General features: G+C 49.6%; 1 protein-coding gene and 2 long non-coding RNA genes across 4 annotated transcripts in view; 2 read left to right on the forward strand and 1 right to left on the reverse strand.

Annotated features, from left to right (window-relative positions):
* LOC118377850 (protein unc-13 homolog B-like) overlaps window positions 1-22,783 on the forward strand; it is a 135,911-nt gene that overhangs the window by 92,656 nt on the left and 20,472 nt on the right. The window lies entirely within an intron of this gene.
* LOC127911799 (uncharacterized) lies at window positions 7,915-22,468 on the forward strand. Its single transcript, XR_008079406.1, has 5 exons — window positions 7,915-7,974; window positions 8,309-8,344; window positions 18,252-18,278; window positions 18,997-19,017; window positions 22,445-22,468. It is a non-coding gene; the product is annotated as an uncharacterized LOC127911799 (long non-coding RNA).
* LOC127911796 (uncharacterized) lies at window positions 10,606-17,472 on the reverse strand. Of its 2 annotated transcripts, XR_008079392.1 has the most exons (4): window positions 17,229-17,472; window positions 15,281-15,575; window positions 13,806-14,462; window positions 10,606-10,950 (listed from the first exon to the last, which is right to left on the reverse strand). It is a non-coding gene; the product is annotated as an uncharacterized LOC127911796 (long non-coding RNA). The 2 variants fall into 2 exon arrangements; XR_008079393.1 differs by lacking the exons at window positions 15,281-15,575; window positions 17,229-17,472 and adding an exon at window positions 16,419-16,467.

Genomic DNA, 22,783 nt, shown 5'->3' on the forward strand with positions numbered 1-22,783 from the left:
TACATTGTGTGACTGTTCTAGAATCCTTCTTTTGATATCAGTGGTGGTACCCCCCAGACTCCCATGTTGTTACATTGTGTGACTGTTCTAGAATCCTTCTTTTGATATCAGTGGTGGTCCCCCCCAGACTCCCATGTTGTTACATTGTGTGACTGTTCTAGAATCCTTCTTTTGATATCAGTGGTGGTACCCCCCAGACTCCCATGTTGTTACATTGTGTGACTGTTCTAGAATCCTTCTTTTGATATCAGTGGTGGTACCCCCCCAGACTCCCATGTTGTTACATTGTGTGACTGTTCTAGAATCCTTCTTTTGATATCAGTGGTGGTACCCCCCAGACTCCCATGTTGTTACATTGTGTGACTGTTCTAGAATCCTTCTTTTGATACCAGCGGTGGTACCCCCCGGACTCCCATGTTGTTACATTGTGTGACTGTTCTAGAATCCTTCTTTTGATATCAGCGGTGGTACCCCCCAGACTCCCATGTTGTTACATTGTGTGACTGTTCTAGAATCCTTCTTTTGATATCAGTGGTGGTACCCCCCAGACTCCCATGTTGTTACATTGTGTGACTGTTCTAGAATCCTTCTTTTGATATCAGTGGTGGTACCCCCCAGACTCCCATGTTGTTACATTGTGTGACTGTTCTAGAATCCTTCTTTTGATACCAGTGGTGGTACCCCCCAGACTCCCATGTTGTTACATTGTGTGACTGTTCTAGAATCCTTCTTTTGATATCAGCGGTGGTACCCCCCAGACTCCCATGTTGTTACATTGTGTGACTGTTCTAGAATCCTTCTTTTGATATCAGTGGTGGTACCCCCCAGACTCCCATGTTGTTACATTGTGTGACTGTTCTAGAATCCTTCTTTTGATACCAGCGGTGGTCCCCCAGACTCCCATGTTGTTACATTGTGTGACTGTTCTAGAATCCTTCTTTTGATACCAGCGGTGGTCCCCCAGACTCCCATGTTGTTACATTGTGTGACTGTTCTAGAATCCTTCTTTTGATACCAGTGGTGGTACCCCCGGACTCCCATGTTGTTACATTGTGTGACTGTTCTAGAATCCTTCTTTTGATATCAGTGGTGGTACCCCCCCGGACTCCCATGTTGTTACATTGTGTGACTGTTCTAGAATCCTTCTTTTGATATCAGCGGTGGTACCCCCCAGACTCCCATGTTGTTACATTGTGTGACTGTTCTAGAATCCTTCTTTTGATACCAGCGGTGGTACCCCCCCGGACTCCCATGTTGTTACATTGTGTGACTGTTCTAGAATCCTTCTTTTGATACCAGCGGTGGTCCCCCCCCAGACTCCCATGTTGTTACATTGTGTGACTGTTCTAGAATCCTTCTTTTGATATCAGTGGTGGTACCCCCCCAGACTCCCATGTTGTTACATTGTGTGACTGTTCTAGAATCCTTCTTTTGATACCAGCGGTGGTACCCCCCAGACTCCCATGTTGTTACATTGTGTGACTGTTCTAGAATCCTTCTTTTGATACCAGCGGTGGTACCCCCCAGACTCCCATGTTGTTACATTGTGTGACTGTTCTAGAATCCTTCTTTTGATATCAGCGGTGGTACCCCCCAGACTCCCATGTTGTTACATTGTGTGACTGTTCTAGAATCCTTCTTTTGATACCAGCGGTGGTACCCCCCAGACTCCCATGTTGTTACATTGTGTGACTGTTCTAGAATCCTTCTTTTGATACCAGCGGTGGTACCCCCCGGACTCCCATGTTGTTACATTGTGTGACTGTTCTAGAATCCTTCTTTTGATATCAGCGGTGGTACCCCCCAGACTCCCATGTTGTTACATTGTGTGACTGTTCTAGAATCCTTCTTTTGATACCAGCGGTGGTACCCCCCAGACTCCCATGTTGTTACATTGTGTGACTGTTCTAGAATCCTTCTTTTGATATCAGCGGTGGTCCCCCCCCAGACTCCCATGTTGTTACATTGTGTGACTGTTCTAGAATCCTTCTTTTGATATCAGCGGTGGTCCCCCCCCAGACTCCCATGTTGTTACATTGTGTGACTGTTCTAGAATCCTTCTTTTGATATCAGTGGTGGTCCACCCCCAGACTCCCATGTTGTTACATTGTGTGACTGTTCTAGAATCCTTCTTTTGATATCAGTGGTGGTACCCCCCCGGACTCCCATGTTGTTACATTGTGTGACTGTTCTAGAATCCTTCTTTTGATATCAGCGGTGGTACCCCCCGGACTCCCATGTTGTTACATTGTGTGACTGTTCTAGAATCCTTCTTTTGATATCAGTGGTGGTACCCCCCCGGACTCCCATGTTGTTACATTGTGTGACTGTTCTAGAATCCTTCTTTTGATATCAGTGGTGGTACCCCCCAGACTCCCATGTTGTTACATTGTGTGACTGTTCTAGAATCCTTCTTTTGATATCAGTGGTGGTCCCCCCCCGGACTCCCATGTTGTTACATTGTGTGACTGTTCTAGAATCCTTCTTTTGATATCAGTGGTGGTCCCCCCAGACTCCCATGTTGTTACATTGTGTGACTGTTCTAGAATCCTTCTTTTGATATCAGTGGTGGTACCCCCCAGACTCCCATGTTGTTACATTGTGTGACTGTTCTAGAATCCTTCTTTTGATATCAGCGGTGGTACCCCCCAGACTCCCATGTTGTTACATTGTGTGACTGTTCTAGAATCCTTCTTTTGATATCAGCGGTGGTCCCCCCCAGACTCCCATGTTGTTACATTGTGTGACTGTTCTAGAATCCTTCTTTTGATATCAGTGGTGGTACCCCCCAGACTCCCATGTTGTTACATTGTGTGACTGTTCTAGAATCCTTCTTTTGATACCAGCGGTGGTACCCCCCAGACTCCCATGTTGTTACATTGTGTGACTGTTCTAGAATCCTTCTTTTGATATCAGTGGTGGTACCCCCCAGACTCCCATGTTGTTACATTGTGTGACTGTTCTAGAATCCTTCTTTTGATACCAGCGGTGGTCCCCCCCCCAGACTCCCATGTTGTTACATTGTGTGACTGTTCTAGAATCCTTCTTTTGATATCAGCGGTGGTACCCCCCAGACTCCCATGTTGTTACATTGTGTGGATTTAAACAGAACGCCTTCATGAAGGGCTTTATACATTTGATTTAATTGATTGATGATATACCCATTTTTCTCCTAAGCTTGAGGATGAGGAGGAGCCTGAGGAGTTCGATGAGGGGGTAGGTCTGTCCATCTAACACAGGCAGTTAAGATGCTACTATAACATGGCATAGTATCTAGTTGTTTTCTGTCATACTCTAGGTTGTTTTTGACAACACTGTAAGTTAACATTTTCTTCTGGGCTGTCTTGTCGTCAATGAAAAGGGCACTGCATTTCTCTCAGCTTTTAAACAGTGGTGTGGTTTCAGCTTACATTTCTCATTGAAACTGAGGGTTGTGTGTTTGTCCTCTCCAGGCTCTAACCGACAACGAGGGGGAGGATGACGTGGTGGGTATTTACCCTCCCATACAGAGGACAGAGTTTTTAGAGCATAGTATTCAGTGTGAACTTCAGCTTGTTTGCATAGAGCACAATATTAAGTGTTTAGCCTGTAGTTTGTATAATGCACAATATTAGTTTTAGCCTGTAGTTTGTATAGATCACAGTGTTCAGTGTTTGCTTTAGCCTGTAGTTTGTATAGAGTTCAGTGTTAGTTTTAGCCTGTAGTTTGTATATAGAACAGTGTTCAGTGTTAGCTTTAGCCTGTAGTTTGCATAGAGGTCAGTGTTAGCTTTAGCCTGTAGTTTGTATAGAGCTCAGTGTTCAGTGTTAGCATTAGCCTGTCGTTTGTATAAAGCACAGTGTTCAGTGTTAGCTTTAGCCTGTAGTTTGTATAGAGCTCAGTGTTAGCGTTAGCCTGTAGTTTGTATAGAGCGCAGTGTTCAGTGTTAGCTTTAGCCTGTAGTTTATATAGAGCTCAGTGTTAGCGTTAGCCTGTAGTTTGTATAGAGCTTAGTGTTCAGTGCTAGTGTTCATTTGTATAGAGCTCAGTGTTCAGTGCTAGTGTTAGTTTGTAGAGAGCTCAGTGTTCAGTGCTAGTGTTAGTTTGTATAGAGCTCAGTGTTCAGTGCTAGTGTTAGTTTGTATAGAGCTCAGTGTTCAGTGCTAGTGTTAGTTTGTATAGAGCTCAGTGTTCAGTGCTAGTGTTAGTTTGTAGAGCCCAGTGTTCAGTGCTAGTGTTAGTTTGTATAGAGCTCAGTGTTCAGTGCTAATTTTAGTTTGTAGAGAGCTCAGTGTTCAGTGCTAGTGTTAGTTTGTATAGAGCTCAGTGTTCAGTGCTAGTGTTAGTTTGTATAAAGCTCAGTGTTCAGTACTAGTGTTAGTTTGTATAGAGCTCAGTGTTAGCGTTAGCCTGTAGTTTGTATAGAGCTCAGTGTTAGAGTTAGCCTGTAGTTTGTATAGAGCTCAGTGTTAGTGTTAGCCTGTAGTTTGTATAGAGCTCAGTGTTAGCGTTAGCATGTAGTTTGTATAGAGCTCAGTGTTAGCGTTAGCCTTTAGTTTGTATAGAGCTCAGTGTTAGCGTTAGCATGTAGTTTGTATAGAGCTCAGTGTTAGCGTTAGCATGTAGTTTGTATAGAGCTCAGTGTTAGCGTTAGCATGTAGTTTGTATAGAGCTCAGTGTTAGCGTTAGCATGTAGTTTGTATAGAGCTCAGTGTTAGCGTTAGCCTGTAGTTTGTATAGAGCTCAGTGTTAACGTTAGCCTGTAGTTTGTATAGAGCAAAGTGTTTGTTTTGCTCAACAGTTTACCCACCTTTTGTTTAAAAATGCATGGAAAGTGTAGGGAACAGAGTTTACCCACCTATTTTATTTACCACTACATCATTGGTCACATTGTCAACAATCCCCTCCCCTACTGATACATATTAAACCTTCTTCTTTTCTTTTTTTCATTATTTTCTGGGATTTTCGTTTGGCTGCTAGTCGGAGGTAAGAGGAGATACGGGCCTTGACTGGACTGCTTGATCTAATAGTGTTGTATAACTTGGTCACTGACACCAGAGTTAAACTGACAGTTGTCTAGTTGGTATCAATAGGGTTAAGGTATATATGTATATACATACTGTATGTATAAAATAATCCTGAGCAACCTGCACTATAACCTAGACTTGACCTCATACTCACATTGCTGTTGTAAACACTTTTACATACAGAAGAAAATGACTTTGTTGGTTTAAGGCAGTAAATCATCATCTCCTTATGGGTCATGGGGGTAATAAGGTCTTTTTCACCACTTTTTTCTCATCCTCCTTTTTCTTGTCTCAGTCTGGTTGCTCGGACTCGGACGCTGGCTCAGAGGTGAGGGGGTTTTAGGGGAAAGATGGCTGTGTATACCGATCCCTATAAACCCCTCTGTCTCCATGTAAACATTCAAAATGTTGCTCGTAGTCTTGTGGTAGTCGTTAGTGGCAGCAGTCGAATGGCCTAGTATAGCTACTCTCACAGCTTCTCACAGCCTCACTTAGCTCCACAAAGCCATTTAAGAGATTTACAACATCTCCTCAGCATGACGTCTTCCCTTCCTCCTCTAGAGTGAGATGTTAATAGACTAGTGACTAGCAGGGAGCCAGCAGATAATTGAATATGTTATGTCTCTCCACATGGGAGGTGGGCTGGTAAAATAGTAGGTTGCTCTTATCTCCTCGCTGGGGGATGATTCCAACTTCTAAAAACTTTATTCAGATTAAAGAAAAGGGAAAGAAAAATGGTTGGAGCATATTAGCATTGGAGATAACAGTGAGGGATAGCTGGATGCTAGTGGGATAATGGTAGATATTAGCATTGGAGATAACAGGGAGGGATAGCTGGATGCTAGTAGATATTAGCATTGGAGATAACAGGGAGGGATAGCTGGATGCTGATGGGATAATAGAAGATATAAGCATTGGAGATAACAAGGAGGGATAGCTGGATGCTAGTAGATATTAGCATTGGAGATAACAGGGAGGGATAGCTGGATGCTGATGGGATAATAGAAGATATAAGCATTGGAGATAACAAGGAGGGATAGCTGGATGCTAGTAGATATTAGCATTGGAGATAACAGTGAGGGATAGCTGGATGCTAGTGGGATAATGGAAGATATTAGCATTGGAGATAACAAGGAGGGATAGCTGGATGCTAGTGGGATAATGGAAGATATTAGCATTGGAGATAACAAGGAGGGATAGCTGGATGCTAGTGGGATAATGGTAGATATTAGCATTGGAGATAACAGGCAGGGATAGCTGGATGCTGGTGGGATAATAGTAGATATTAGCATTGGAGAGAACAGGGAGGGATAGCTGATACTAGTGGGATAATAGAAGATATAAGCATTGGAGATGGATAGCTGGATACTAGTGGGATAATGGAAGATATTAGCATTGGAGATAACAAGGAGGGATAGCTGGATGCTAGTAGATATTAGCATTGGAGATAACAGTGAGGGATAGCTGGATGCTAGTGGGATAATAGAAGATATTAGCATTGGAGATAACAAGGAGGGATAGCTGGATGCTAGTAGATATTAGCATTGGAGATAACAGTGAGGGATAGCTGGATGCTAGTGGGATAATGGTAGATATTAGCATTGAAGATAACAGTGAGGGATAGCTGGATGCTAGTGGGATAATGGAAGATATTAGCATTGGAGATAACAAGGAGGGATAGCTGGATGCTAGTAGATATTAGCATTGGAGATAACAGTGAGGGATAGCTGGATGCTAGTGGGATAATGGTAGATATTAGCATTGAAGATAACAGTGAGGGATAGCTGGATGCTAGTGGGATAATGGATACTAGATAATTAGCATTGGAGAAGATAATGCAGCATTGAAGAGTGGGATAGCTGGATGCTAGTGGGATAATGGAAGATATTAGCATTGGAGATAACAAGGAGGGATAGCTGGATGCTAGTAGATATTAGCATTGGAGATAACAGTGAGGGATAGCTGGATGCTAGTGGGATAATGGTAGATATTAGCATTGGAGCATTGAAGATAACAGTGAGGGATAGCTGGATGCTATGCTAGTGGGATAATGGAAGATATTAGCATTGGAGATAACAAGGAGGGATAGCTGGATGCTAGATAATGGAAGATATTAGCATTGGAGATAACAGGGGGGATAGCTGGATGCTAGTAGATATTAGCATTGGAGATAACAGTGAGGGATAGCTGGATGCTAGTGGGATAATGGTAGATATTAGCATTGGAGATAACAAGGAGGGATAGCTGGATGCTAGTGGGATAATGGTAGATATTAGCATTGGAGATAACAGGCAGGGATAGCTGGATGCTGGTGGGATAATAGTAGATATAAGCATTGGAGATAACAGGCAGGGATAGCTGGATGCTGGTGGGATAATAGTAGATATTAGCATTGGAGAGAACAGGGAGGGATAGCATCATAGCAGCAATGCTAACAGAAGGGGATAGCTGGATGCTTGTGTGATAATGTTAGATATCTAACATTCAACATATCTACCATTATCATACCTGCTCTGAGAGGTTGAAAAGGTAATGGCCATAGACTGACTACTTGAGACTCAAACAAATTAATAGTTTGTCAATTACTGTTTGGTTGATGCTAGATAGGTCTGTTTGTAAATGGTTACTCCCAACCTGCCCTGGGTGTGTTATGTGTTCCTCTGCCCTACTCCTTGGTACTTTGTGTGTGTGTGTGTGTGTGTGTGTGTGTGTGTGTGTGTGTGTGTGTGTGTGTGTGTGTGTGTGTGTGTGTGTGTGTGTGTGTGTGTGTGTGTGTGTGTGTGTGTGTGTGTGTGTGTGTGTGTGTGTGTGTGTGTGTGTGTGAGAGATAAAGAGTGTGCGTGCTTATGGGTCTGGGGGGGGGGGGCTGGCACTTTAAGCATCTGAGGACAGTATCTCTCTCTCTCTTTCTCTCTCGCTCTCGTCTTCTCCTCTTCAGATTGACAACAAGGATAAGGAGCAAAGAAAGGTTTGTTGGCTAGGGACAAAAAGGACAATGGTTGTCAAGGCAGTGGACGATATCAAACAACTTCCGGTGTCCAATATAGACTCTGTATGTGGTGTGTTGTTTAAGTGTATTTGTACTAGTCTCAGCTGACATATCCATCTCCTCATTGGTGTATAACCAACCAGTTTGAAGATGATGTTTCAGATTTGCATTTTAAAATCTACAATATTAGAATTTAAGTGTATTGGAGCTGCATTTTCAGTCTTGGTGAAGTTGTTATGGTAAAGGTTGTGTGTAGGTTATATGTAGGTTGTGCCTATTCTTGAATGTGGTTGTTTCCCTTGGCCTCCTGTAGGGTGATGACAGTGATGTGGACAGTGAGAAAGACAAGGTTTGGTTGTGTTGAGATTATTTATGTATATCACTCCTCTGTCAATTCATGTTGTGAAATGGTTGGCTCTAAGATCAAGTGTGTGTGTTTGTCAGGAAGCTTATATCACATCCTCACTCCCCTCCAACCTCTCCCATCTCACTCCCCTCCAACCTCTCCCGTCTCACTCCCCTGCCAACCTCTCCCATCTCACTCCCCTCCAACCTCTCCCGTCTCACTCCCCTTCAACCTCTCCCGTCTCACTCCCCTGCCAACCTCTCCCATCTCACTCCCCTCCAACCTCTCCCGTCTCACTCCTCTTCAACCTCTCCCGTCTCACTCCCCTCCAACCTCTCCCGTCTCACTCCCCTTCAACCTCTCCCGTCTCACTCCCCTTCAACCTCTCCCGTCTCACTCCCCTCCAACCTCTCCCGTCTCACTCCCCTTCAACCTCTCCCGTCTCACTCCCCTTCAACCTCTCCCGTCTCACTCCCCTCCAACCTCTCCCGTCTCACTCCCCTTCAACCTCTCCCGTCTCGCTCCCCTCCAACCTCTCCCGTCTCACTCCCCTCCAACCTCTCCCGTCTCTCTCCCCTCCAACCTCTCCCATCTCACTCCCCTCCAACCACTCCTGTCTCACTCCCCTCCAACCTCTCCCGTCTCTCTCCCCTCCAACCTCTCCCATCTCACTCCCCTCCAACCACTCCTGTCTCACTCCCCTCCAACCTCTCCCATCTCACTCCTCTTCAACCTCTCCCGTCTCTCTCCTCTCCAACCACTCCCGTCTCACTCCTCTTCAACCACTCCCGTCTCTCTCCTCTCCAACCACTCCCATCTCACTCTCCTTCAACCTCTCCCGTCTTTCTCCCCTCCAACCTCTCCCATCTCACCCCCCTCCAACCAATCCTGTCTCACTCCTCTTCAACCTCTCCCATCTCACTCCCCTCCAACCTCTCCCGTCTCTCTCCCCTCCAACCTCTCCCGTCTCACTCCCCTCCAACCTCTCCCATCTCACTCCCCTCCAACCACTCCCGTCTCTCTCCCCTCCAACCTCTCCCATCTCACTCCCCTCCAACCACTCCCGTCTCTCTCCCCTCCAACCTCTCCCATCTCACTCCCCTCCAACCACTCCCATCTCACTCCTCTTCAACCTCTCCCGTCTCTCTCCCCTCCAACCTCTCCCATCTCACTCCCCTCCAACCACTCCTGTCTCACTCCTCTTCAACCTCTCCCGTCTCACTCCCCTCCAACCTCTCCCGTCTCACTCCCCTTCAACCTCTCCCGTCTCACTCCCCTTCAATCTCTCCCGTCTCACTCCCGTCTCACTCCCCTCCAACCTCTCCCGTCTCACTCCCCTCCAACCTCTCCCATCACACCCCTCCAACCTCTCCCATCTCACTCCCCTCCAACATCTCCCGTCTCACTCCCCTCCAACCTCTCCCATCACACTCCCCTCCAACCTCTCCCATCTCACTCCCCTCCAACCTCTCCCATCTCACTCCCCTCCAACCTCTCCCGTCTCACTCCCCTCCAACCACTCCCGTCTCACTCCTCTTCAACCTCTCCCATCTCACTCCCCTCCAACCTCTCCCGTCTCACTCCCCTCCAACCTCTCCCATCACACTCCCCTCCAACCTCTCCCATCTCACTCCCCTCCAACCTCTCCCATCTCACTCCCCTCCAACCTCTCCCGTCTCACTCCCCTCCAACCACTCCCGTCTCACTCCTCTTCAACCTCTCCCATCTCACTCCCCTCCAACCTCTCCTATCTCACTCCTCTACAACCTCTCACATCTCACTGCCCTCATAACTCTCCCCTCCAACCACTCCTGTCTCACTCCTCTTCAACCTCTCCCGTCTCACTCCCCTCCAACCACTCCTGTCTCACTCCCCTCCAACCTCTCCCGTCTCACTCCCCTCCAACCTCTCCCGTCTCTCTCCCCTCCAACCTCTCCCATCTCACTCCCCTCCAACCACTCGTCTCACTCCTCTTCAACCTCTCCCGTCTCACTCCCCTGCCAACCTCTCCCATCTCACTCCCCTCCAACCACTCCTATCTCACTCCCCTCCAACCTCTCCCGTCTCTCTCCCCTCCAACCTCTCCCATCTCACTCCCCTCCAACCTCTCCCATCTCACTCCCCTCCAACCTCTCCCGTCTCTCTCCCCTCCAACCTCTCCCGTCTCTCTCCCCTCCAACCTCTCCCATCTCACTCCCCTCCAACCACTCCTGTCTCACTCCTCTTCAACCTCTCCCGTCTCCCTCCCCTGCCAACCTCTCCCGTCTCACTCCCCTCCAACCTCTCCTGTCTCTCTCCCCTCCAACCTCTCCCGTCTCACTCCCCTCCAACCTCTCCCATCTCACTCCCCTCCAACCTCTCACATCTCACTGCCCTCATAACTCTCCCCTCCAACCACTCCTGTCTCACTCCTCTTCAACCTCTCCCGTCTCACTCCCCTTCAACCACTCCCGTCTCACTCCTCTTCAACCTCTCCCGTCTCACTCCCCTCCAACCACTCCCGTCTCACTCCTCTTCAACCTCTCCCATCTCACTCCCCTCCAACCTCTCACATCTCACTGCCCTCATAACTCTCCCCTCCAACCACTCCTGTCTCACTCCTCTTCAACCTCTCCCGTCTCACTCCCCTCCAACCTTTCCCGTCTCACTCCTCTTCAACCTTTCCCGTCTCTCTCCCCTCCAACCTCTCCCATCTCACTCCCCTCCAACCTCTCCCATCTCACTCCTCTTCAACCTCTCCCATCTCACTCCCCTCCAACCTCTCCCATCTCACTCCTCTTCAACCTCTCCCGTCTCACTCCCCTTCAACCTCTCCCATCTCACTCCCCTCCAACCTCTCCCGTCTCACTCACTCCCCTCCAACCTCTCCCATTTCACTCCTCTTCAACCAACTCCCATCTCACTCCTCTTCAACCTCTCCCGTCTCACTCCCCTCCAACCTCTCCTGTCTCACTGCCCTCAAACCTCTCCCATCTCACTCCTCTCCAACCTCTCCCGTCTCACTCCCCTCCAACCTCTCCCATCTCACTCCCCTCCAACCACTCCTGTCTCACTCCCCTCCAACCTCTCCCATCTCACTCCCCTCCAACCTCTCCCGTCTCACTCCCCTCCAACCACTCCCGTCTCACTCCTCTTCAACCTCTCCCATCTCACTCCCTCCAACCTCTCCCATCTCCTCCCCTCCAACCTCTCCCATCTCACTCCCCTCCAACCTCTCCCATCTCACTCCCCTCCAACCTCTCCCATCTCACTCCCTCCAACCCTCTCCCCTCTCTCACTCCCCTCCAACCACTCCCCGTCTCACTCCTCTTCAACCTCTCCCATCTCACTCCCCCCAACCTCTCCTATCTCACTCCTCTACAACCTCTCACATCTCACTGCCCTCATAACTCTCCCCTCCAACCACTCCTATCTCACTCCTCTTCAACCTCTCCCGTCTCACTCCCCTCCAACCACTCCTGTCTCACTCCCCTCCAACCTCTCCCGTCTCACTCCCCTCCAACCTCTCCCGTCTCTCTCCCCTCCAACCTCTCCCATCTCACTCCCCTCCAACCACTCGTCTCACTCCTCTTCAACCTCTCCCGTCTCACTCCCCTGCCAACCTCTCCCATCTCACTCCCCTCCAACCATTCCTGTCTCACTCCTCTTCAACCTCTCCCGTCTCTCTCCCCTCCAACCTCTCCCATCTCACTCCCCTCCAACCTCTCCCATCTCACTCCCCTCCAACCTCTCCCGTCTCTCTCCCCTCCAACCTCTCCCGTCTCACTCCCCTCCAACCTCTCCCATCTCACTCCCTTCCAACCACTCCCGTCTCTCTCCGCTCCAACCTCTCCCATCTCACTCCCCTCCAACCACTCCTGTCTCAATCCTCTTCAACCTCTCCCGTCTCACTCCCCTGCCAACCTCTCCCGTCTCACTCCCCTCCAACCTCTCCTGTCTCTCTCCCCTCCAACCTCTCCCGTCTCACTCCCCTCCAACCTCTCCCATCTCACTCCCCTTCAACCACTCCCGTCTCACTCCTCTTCAACCTCTCCCGTCTCACTCCCCTCCAACCTGTCTCCCCGTCTCACTCCTCTTCAACCTCTCCCATCTCACAACCTCTCCCCTCCAACCTCTCACATCTCACTGCCCCTCATAACTCTCCCCTCCAACCACTCCTGTCTCACTCCTCTTCAACCTCTCCCGTCTCACTCCCCTCCAACCTCTCCCGTCTCACTCCCTCCTCTTCAACCTTTCCCGTCTCTCTCTCCCCTCCAACCTCTCCCATCTCAACCTCTCTCCCCTCCAACCTCTCCCATCTCACTCCTCTTCAACCTCTCCCATCTCACTCCCCTCCAACCTCTCCCATCTCGTCTCCTCTTCAACCTCTCCCGTCTCACTCCCCCTTCAACCTCTCCCATCTCACTCCCCTCCAACCTCTCCCGTCTCACTCCCCTCCAACCTCTCCCATCTCACTCCTCTCCAACCTCTCCCGTCTCACTCACTCCCCTCCAACCTCTCCCATTTCACTCCTCTTCAACCACTCCCATCTCACTCCTCTTCAACCTCTCCCGTCTCACTCCCCTCCAACCTCTCCTGTCTCACTGCCCTCAAACTCTCCCATCTCACTCCTCTCCAACCTCTCCCGTCTCACTCCCCTCCAACCACTCCTGTCTCACTCCCCTCCAACCTCTCCCATCTCACTGCCCTCATAACTCTCCCCTCCAACCTCTCCCGTCTCACTCCCCTCCAACCACTCCCGTCTCACTCCCCTCCAACCTCTCCCGTCTCACTGCCCTCACTCCCCTCCAACCTCTCCATCTCTCCCCTCCAACCTCTCCCGTCTCACTCCCCCCTTCAACCACTCCCGTCTCACTCCTCTTCAACCTCTCCCATCTCACTCCCCTCCAACCTCTCCCATCTCACTGCCCTCATAACTCTCCCCTCCAACCTCTCCCGTCTCATCTCCCCTCCAACCACTCCTGTCTCACTCCTCTTCAACCTCTCCCATCTCCCTCCCCTCCAACCTCTCACATCTCACTGCCCTCATAACTCTCCCCTCCAACCTCTCCCATCTCACTGCCCTCATAACTCTCCTCCAACCTCTCCCATCTCACTCCCCTCCAACCTCTCCCATCTCACTGCCCTCATTACTCTCCTCCAACCTCTCCCATCTCCTCCCACCTCCCATCCCTCACATCTCACTGCCCTCATAACTCTCCCCTCCAACCTCTCCCATCTCACTGCCCTCCAACCTCTCACATCTCACTGCCCTCATAACTCTCCCCTCCAACCTCTCCCATCTCACTCCCCTCCAACCTCTCCCATCTCACTGCCCTCATTACTCTCCCCTCCAACCTCTCCCATCTCACTCCCTCCAACCTCTCACATCTCACTGCCCTCATAACTCTCCCCTCCAACCTCTCCCATCTCACTGCCCTCCAACCTCTCACATCTCACTGCCCTCATAACTCTCCTCTTCAACCTCTCCCGTCTCACTCCCCTCCAACCTCTCCCGTCTCACTCCTCTTCAACCTTTCCCGTCTCTCTCCCCTCCAACCTCTCCCATCTCACTCCCCTCCAACCTCTCCCATCTCACTCCTCTTCAACCTCTCCCATCTCACTCCCCTCCAACCTCTCCCATCTCACTCCTCTTCAACCTCTCCCGTCTCACTCCCCTTCAACCTCTCCCATCTCACTCCCCTCCAACCTCTCCCGTCTCACTCCCCTCCAACCTCTCCCATCTCACTCCTCTCCAACCTCTCCCGTCTCACTCACTCCCCTCCAACCTCTCCCATTTCACTCCTCTTCAACCACTCCCATCTCACTCCTCTTCAACCTCTCCCGTCTCACTCCCCTCCAACCTCTCCTGTCTCACTGCCCTCAAAACTCTCCCATCTCACTCCTCTCCAACCTCTCCCGTCTCACTCCCCTCCAACCACTCCTGTCTCACTCCCCTCCAACCTCTCCCATCTCACTGCCCTCATAACTCTCCCCTCCAACCTCTCCCGTCTCACTCCCCTCCAACCACTCCCGTCTCACTCCCCTCCAACCTCTCCCGTCTCACTGCCCTCATAACTCTCCCCTCCAACCTCTCCCGTCTCACTCCCCTTCAACCACTCCCGTCTCACTCCTCTTCAACCTCTCCCATCTCACTCCCTCCAACCCTCATCTCACTGCCCTCATAACTCTCCCCTCCAACCTCTCCCGTCTCACTCCCCTCCAACCACTCCTGTCTCACTCCTCTTCAACCTCTCCCATCTCACTCCCCTCCAACCTCTCCCATCTCACTGCCCTCATAACTCTCCTCCAACCTCTCCCATCTCACTGCCCTCATAACTCTCCTCCTCAACCTCTCCCATCTCACTCCCCCCAACCTCTCCCATCTCACTGCCCTCATTACTCTCCTCCAACCTCTCCCATCTCACTCCCTCCAACCTCTCACATCTCACTGCCCTCATAACTCTCCCCTCCAACCTCTCCCATCTCACTGCCCTCCAACCTCTCACATCTGCCCTCACTGCTCTCTCATAACTCTCCCCTCCAACCTCTCCCATCTCACTCCCCTCCAACCTCTCTGTCTCACCTGCCCTCAAAACTCTCCCATCTCACTCCTCTCCAACCTCTCCCGTCTCACTCCCCTCCAACCACTCCTGTCTCACTCCCCAACCTCTCCCATCTCACTGCCCTCATAACTCTCCCCTCCAACCTCTCCCGTCTCACTCCCCTCCAACCACTCCCGTCTCACTCCCCTCCAAACTCTCCCGTCTCACTGCCCTCATAACTCTCCCCTCCAACCTCTCCCGTCTCACTCCCCTTCAACCACTCCCGTCTCACTCCTCTTCAACCTCTCCCATCTCACTCCCCTCCAACCTCTCACATCTCACTGCCCTCATAACTCTCCTCCAACCTCTCCCGTCTCACTCCCCTCCAACCACTCCTGTCTCACTCCTCTTCAACCTCTCCCATCTCACTCCCCTCCAACCTCTCACATCTCACTGCCCTCATAACTCTCCCCTCCAACCTCTCCCATCTCACTGCCCTCATAACTCTCCCCTCCAACCTCTCCCATCTCACTCCCCTCCAACCTCTCCCATCTCACTGCCCTCATTACTCTCCCCTCCAACCTCTCCCATCTCACTCCACTCCAACCTCTCACATCTCACTGCCCTCATAACTCTCCCCTCCAACCTCTCCCATCTCACTGCCCTCCAACCTCTCACATCTCACTGCCCTCATAACTCTCCCCTCCAACCTCTCCCATCTCACTCCCCTCCAACCTCTCCCATCTCACTGCCCTCATTACTCTCCCCTCCAACCTCTCCCATCTCACTCCACTCCAACCTCTCACATCTCATAACTCTCCCCTCCAACCTCTCCCATCTCACTGCCCTCCAACCTCTCACATCTCACTGCCCTCATAACTCTCCTCTTCAACCTCTCCCGTCTCACTCCCCTCCAACCTCTCCGTCTCACTCCTCTTCAACCTTTCCCAACCTCTCTCTCCCCTCCAACCTCTCCCATCTCACTCCCCTCCAACCTCTCCCATCTCTCCTCCTCTTCAACCTCTCCCATCTCACTCCTCCAACCTCTCCCATCTCACTCCTCTTCAACCTCTCCTCAATCTCACTCCCCCTTCAACCTCTCCCATCTCTCTCCTCCAACCTCTCCCGTCTCACTCCCTCCAACCTCTCCCATCTCACTCCCTCCAACCTCTCCCGTCTCACTCTCCCCTCCAACCTCTCCCATCTCACTCCTCTTCAACCTCTCCCATCTCACTCCTCTTCAACCTCTCCCGTCTCACTCAACCCTCCAACCTCTCCTGTCTCACTGCCCTCCAAACTCTCCCATCTCTCAACTCCTCTCTCAACCTCTCCGTCTCACTCCCCTCCAACCTCTCCTGTCTCACTCTCCTCCAACCTCTCCCATCTCACTGCCCTCATAACTCTCCTCCAACCTCTCCCGTCTCACTCCCCTCCAACCTCTCCCCGTCTCACTCCCCTCCAACCTCTCCCCGTCTCACTGCCCTCATAACTCTCCCCTCCAACCTCTCCCGTCTCACTCCCTTCAACCACTCCCCGTCTCACTCCTCTTCAACCTCTCCCATCTCACTCCCCTCCAACCTCTCACATCTCACTGCCCTCATAACTCTCCCCTCCAACCTCTCCCTGTCTCACTCCTCCAACCTCTCCTGTCTCACTCCTCTTCAACCTCTCCCATCTCACTCTCAACCTCTCACATCTCACTGCCCTCATAACTCTCCCCTCCAACCTCTCCCATCTCACTGCCCTCATAACCTCCCCTCCAACCTCTCCCATCTCACTCCCCTCCAACCTCTCCCATCTCACTGCCCTCATTACTCTCCCTCCAACCTCTCCCATCTCATCCCTCCAACCCTCACATCTCACTGCCCTCCTCTCCCCCAACCTCTCCCATCTCACTGCCCTCCAACCTCTCACATCTCACTGCCCTCATAACTCTCCCCTCCAACCTCTCCCATCTCACTCCCCTCCAACCTCTCCTGTCTCACTGCCCTCAAAACTCTCCCATCTCACTCCTCTCCAACCTCTCCCGTCTCACTCCCCTCCAACCACTCCTGTCTCACTCCCCTCCAACCTCTCCCATCTCACTGCCCTCATAACTCTCCCCTCCAACCTCTCCCGTCTCACTCCCCTCCAACCACTCCCGTCTCACTCCCCTCCAACCTCTCCCGTCTCACTGCCCTCATAACTCTCCCCTCCAACCTCTCCCGTCTCACTCCCCTTCAACCACTCCCGTCTCACTCCTCTTCAACCTCTCCCATCTCACTCCCCTCCAACCTCTCACATCTCACTGCCCTCATAACTCTCCCCTCCAACCTCTCCCGTCTCACTCCCCTCCAACCACTCCTGTCTCACTCCTCTTCAACCTCTCCCATCTCACTCCCCTCCAACCTCTCACATCTCACTGCCCTCATAACTCTCCCCTCCAACCTCTCCCATCTCACTGCCCTCATAACTCTCCCCTCCAACCTCTCCCATCTCACTCCCCTCCAACCTCTCCCATCTCACTGCCCTCATTACTCTCCCCTCCAACCTCTCCCATCTCACTCCACTCCAACCTCTCACATCTCACTGCCCTCATAACTCTCCCCTCCAACCTCTCCCATCTCACTGCCCTCCAACCTCTCCCATCTCACTGCCCTCCAACCTCTCACATCTCACTGCCCTCATAACTCTCCCCTCCAACCTCTCCCATCTCACTCCCCTCCAACCTCTCACATCTCACTGCCCTCATAACTCTCCCCTCCAACCTCTCCCATCTCACTGCCCTCATAACTCTCCCCTCCAACCTCTCCCATCTCACTCCCCTCCAACCTCTCCCATCTCACTCCCCTCCAACCTCTCACATCTCACTGCCCTCATAACTCTCCCCTCCAACCTCTCCTGTCTCACTCTTCTTGATTTGATTTAGTAGTTATGTTGTTCTATCATCTCTCGTCATCATGTATACCTCATTTGTTTTATTTTTCCTAAAGCTTGACAAGAAAAAGGAAAAGGTGTGTCCCTCTGGTGTGTGTGTGTTACAAGACTGTGTGTGTGTGTGTGTGTGTGTGTGTGTGTGTGTGTGTGTGTGTGTGTGTGTGTGTGTGTGTGTGTGTGTGTGTGTGTGTGTGTGTGTGTGTGTGTGTGTGTGTGTGTGTGTGTGTGTGTGTGTGTGTGTGTGTGTGTGTGTGTGTGTGTGAGTGTGTGTGACAGAGAGCAACACGATTCTGTAAGCTCTCCTGATGACAGATGCCTCACAATGACATTGTCTGAGTTACATACGATGAGGTACAGCACAGTAGTGGCATATGGACTGTGTGTGTGTGTGTGTGTGTGTGTGTGTGTGTGTGTGTGTGTGTGTTCGAAGCATAACTCATTCCACTTGTATGTCTCCCTGGCTTCTATAGGCTGAGAAGAAAGACAAGGAGAAGCAGGTTGGTTTATCTGAGCTTTAAGTTCAACCTCACTCTTCATCCCCTCTACACTTCTCTCATCCTCTTGTTCAATACAGTCATCCCTCCCTCTTCACTCCTCTCATCCTCTAGTTCAATATAGTCATCCTGTCTCCTATATCCTGTCTCCTATATCCTACTGTCCCCTATATCCTGTCTCCTATATCCTGTCTCCTATATCCTGTGTCCTACTGTCCCCTATATCCTGTCTCCTATATCCTGTCTCCTCCTATCTCCTCTTGTCTCATATATCCTGTCTCCAATATCCTGTCTCCTCCTTTCTTCTTCCGTCTCCCGCTGTCTCTTCCTATATATGTCTCCTGTATCCTATAATATAATATAATATATAATAATATAATATAATATATATCCTCTCTCCTACTGTCTCCTCCGTCTTCTTATCTCCTTTGTCTCCTATCCTTCCTGTCACAAGCGTCTCTTTAATCTTTTTCTATAAATCCTGAGTTCATGAGTTCATGTGCGTAATCTTTTTCTATAAATTTGAGTTCATGAGTTCATGTGCGTATGTGTGAATGTGTTTGTGTGGAATGTGTGTGTGTGTGTGTGTGTGTGTGTGTGTGTGTGTGTGTGTGTGTGTGTGTGTGTGTGTGTGTGTGTGTGTGTGTGTGTGTGTGTGTGTGTGACCGGTCATGTACTTTTGCGTGAGACTAAAACTCTCTGTTACTTCTGTCCTCTGAAGGAGGACAACATCAGCAAAAAGGTGGGTGGTTTTTTATCGCCACAATACTGTGGTTTACATTTAGAAGTTAGTTGAGTGTGTGAGCAAGTGTGACATTGAGGATGAGTAGGAATGTACAGGGCTAAGCGCAGCACTTGAGATCTAGAGGGTGAAGTATAATGCAGAATAGACAGAAGTACCTGTTCACAGTATGAAGCCGAATCACCGTATACAGTTCATAGACAGGAACCTAATGACGGTTTCCATATGCACAGCCACCGTCCTAGGAAGCGAGGAAGTGAATGAGTGTGCTACACACAACACAGATATGCGTTCCAAATTGCACCCTTGTCCCTATATAGTGCACTAGTATTGAGCCTTATGAGCCCTGGGCAGTAGTGGTGTACTTTATAGGGAATAGGTTGGCATTTGGGATACAGCCAGGGAGTTTATCATTAGTTAGAGTGCGTCGCCTACTGCTGTTCTATAACTGCTGAGTGATTGGCCAGTGACTCAGCCATTTCCCAGAATCCTGTTCAGGATACAGTTCCTTTCCTGCTAGCTGAAACGTTCTCATTTGGAACCTGACCGTTTGAGCAAAACAATATTTAGTTTTCTCAGTTAACGGAGACATGAGTCTAGATTGTGTCAGGGGGACCACATGCATTGTGACTGAGAATACACTACATGGCCAAAAGAGAACATCTCATTGCAAAACCATGGGCATTAATATGGAGTTGGTCCACCTTTGCTGCTAAAACAGCCTCCACTCTTCTCAGAAGGCTTTCCACTAGATGTTGGAACATTGCTGCAGGGACTTACTTCCATTCAGCCACAAGAGCATTAGTGAGGTCGGGCACTGATGTTGGACGATTAGATCTGGCTCGCAGTCAGCGCTCCAATTCATCCCAAAGGAGTTCGCTGGGGTTGAGGTCAGGGCTCTTTGCAGGCCGGTCAATTCCTTACACTTCGATCTAGACAAACCTTTTTGTATGGACCCCGCTTTGTGCATGGGGGCATTGTCATGCTGAAACAGGAAAGGACCTTCCCCAAACTGTTTCCACAAAGTTGGAAGCACAGAATCATCTAGAATGTCATTGTATGCTGTAGCGTTAAGATTTCCCTTCACTGGAACTAAAGGGCTCGAACCACGAAAAATAGCCCCAGACCATTATTCCTCCTCCACTAAACTATACAATTGACACTATGCATAGGGAAAGGAAGCGTTCTCCTGGTATCCGCCAAACCCAGATTAGGGATGTCCACATACAGTGCATGGCTTCGGGACAAGTTTCTGAATGTCCTTGAGGGGCCCAGCCAGAGCCCAGACTTGAACCCTATCGAACATCTCTGGAGAAACCTGAAAATAGCTGAGCAGCGACGCTCCCCTGTTTAAGTATTCAGACCCCTTTACTTTTTCCACATTTTGTAACGTTACAGCCTTTTTCTAAAATCAATTAAATAAAAACATTTAATCAGGCGAAACGCAATACCCCATGACGACGAAGTGAAAAAGTGTACATTTTTGCAAATGTATTTATAAAAATAACATAAATACCTTATTTACATAATTATTCAGACCCTTTGTTATGATACTTGAAATTGAGCTCAGGTGCATCCTGTTTCCATTGATCATCCTTGAGTTGTTTCTTCAACTTGATTAGAGTCCACCTGTGGTAAATTCAATTAATTGGACATGATTTGGAAAGGCACACACCTGTCTATATAAGGTCACACAGTTCACAGTGCATGTCAGAGCAAAACCCAATCCATGACGTCGAAGGAATTGTCCGTAGAGCTCCGAGACAGGATTTTGTCGAGGTACAGATTTGGGGAAGGGTACAAAAGAATTCTGCAGCATTGAAGATCCCCAAGAACACAGTGGCTTCCATCATTCTTAAATGGAAGAAGTTTGAAACCACCAAGACTCTTCCTAGAGCTGGCCGCCTGGCCAAACTGATCAATCGGGGGAGTAGGGCCTTAGTCAGGGAGGTGACCAAGAACCCGATGGTCACTCTGACAGAGCTCCAGAGTTCCTCTGTGGAGATGGGAGAACCTTCCAGAAGGACAACTATCTCTGCAGCACTCTATGGCCAGATGGAAGCCACTCCTCAGTAAAAGGCACATGACAGCCCGCTTGGAGTTTGACAAAAGGCACCTAAAGGCCTCATACCATGAGAAACAAGATTCTCTGGTCTGATGAAACCAATATTGTACTCTTTGGACTGAATGACAAGCGTCACATCTTGAGGAAACCTGGCTCCATCCATACGGTGAAGCATGGTGGTGGCAGCATCATGCAGTGGAGGTGTTTTTCCGTGGCAGGGACTGGGAGATGGGAGACTAGTCAGGATCGAGAGAAAGATGAATGGCGCAATGTAGAGAGAGAGCCTTGATGAAAACCTGCTCCATAGCGCTCAGGACCTCAGACTGGGGTGAAGGTTGACGACCCTAAGCACACAGCCAAGACAATGCAAGACTGGCTTCGGGATAAGTTTCTGAATGTCGTTGAGGGGCCCAGCCAGAGCCCGGACTTGAACCCGATCGAACATCTCTGGAGAGACCTGAAAATGGCTGTGCAGCGACGCTCCCCATCCAACCTGACATAGCTTGAGAGGATCTGCAGAGAAGAATGGGAGAAACTTGCCGAATAAATATATTCAAATGTATTTATATAGCCCTTCTTACATCAGCTGATATCTCAAAGTGCTGTACAGAAACCCAGCCTAAAACCCCAAACAGCAAGCAATGCAGGTGTAGAAGCACAGTGGCTAGGAAAAACTCCCTAGAAAGGCCAGCACCTAGGAAGAAACTTAGAAAGGAACCAGGGTATGAGGGGTGGCCAGTCCTCTTCTGGCTGTGCCGGGTGGAGATTATAACAGAACATGGCCAAGATGTTCAAACGTTCATAAATCACCAGCATGGTCAAATAATAATAATCACAGTAGTTGTCGAGGGTGCAGCAAGTCAGCACCTCAGGAGTAAATGTAAATTTTCATAGCCGAACCAATAGAGGTGTGCCAAGCTTGTAGCGTCATACCCAAGAAGACTTCCGGCTGTAATCGCTGTCAACGGTGCTTCAACAAAGTACTGCGTAAAATGTGATATTTCAATTTATTTTATTTTATACATTTGCAAAAATGTATACATTTTTTGTAATTGTCATTATACAGTATTGTGTGTAGATTGATGAGGGAAAACAACAATTGAATCCCTCTTAGAGTAAGGCTGTAACGTAACTAAATGTAGAAAAGTCAAGGGGTCTGAATACTTTCCGAAGGCACATTGTTCTTCTGGCCATGTAGTGCACTTCTAAAGTTATATTGAACACTAGTATACTAGGGATCTGTTAAACACTTACCCATCTATTCTATGTAAACTAGGACATGACCATCGTATTTGTGTCTCACTGTCATCTGTTTTAATATGGTTTGTCCTTTTCTCTCCCTCACCCCCTCTCACACTCTAGTCAAAGAATGAAGTGAACAAGGTTTGTCTTCCCCATTCACCCCCCCCTCCCACCAATACGATACTGTGTTCTACACCCTATTCACCCCCTCCCACCAATACAATACTGTGTTCTACACCCTATTCACCCCCTCCCACCAATACAATACTGTGTTCTACACCCTATTCACCCCCTCCCACCAATACAATACTGTGTTCTACACCCTATTCACCCCCCTCCCACCAATACGATACTGTGTTCTACACCCTATTCACCCCCCACCAATACAATACTGTGTTCTACACCCTATTCACCCCCACACAATACAATACTGTGTTCTACACCCTATTCACCCCCCCC

This window comes from Oncorhynchus keta, chromosome 25, assembly GCF_023373465.1.
Source record: "Oncorhynchus keta strain PuntledgeMale-10-30-2019 chromosome 25, Oket_V2, whole genome shotgun sequence".
Classification (NCBI taxonomy): domain Eukaryota; kingdom Metazoa; phylum Chordata; class Actinopteri; order Salmoniformes; family Salmonidae; genus Oncorhynchus; species Oncorhynchus keta.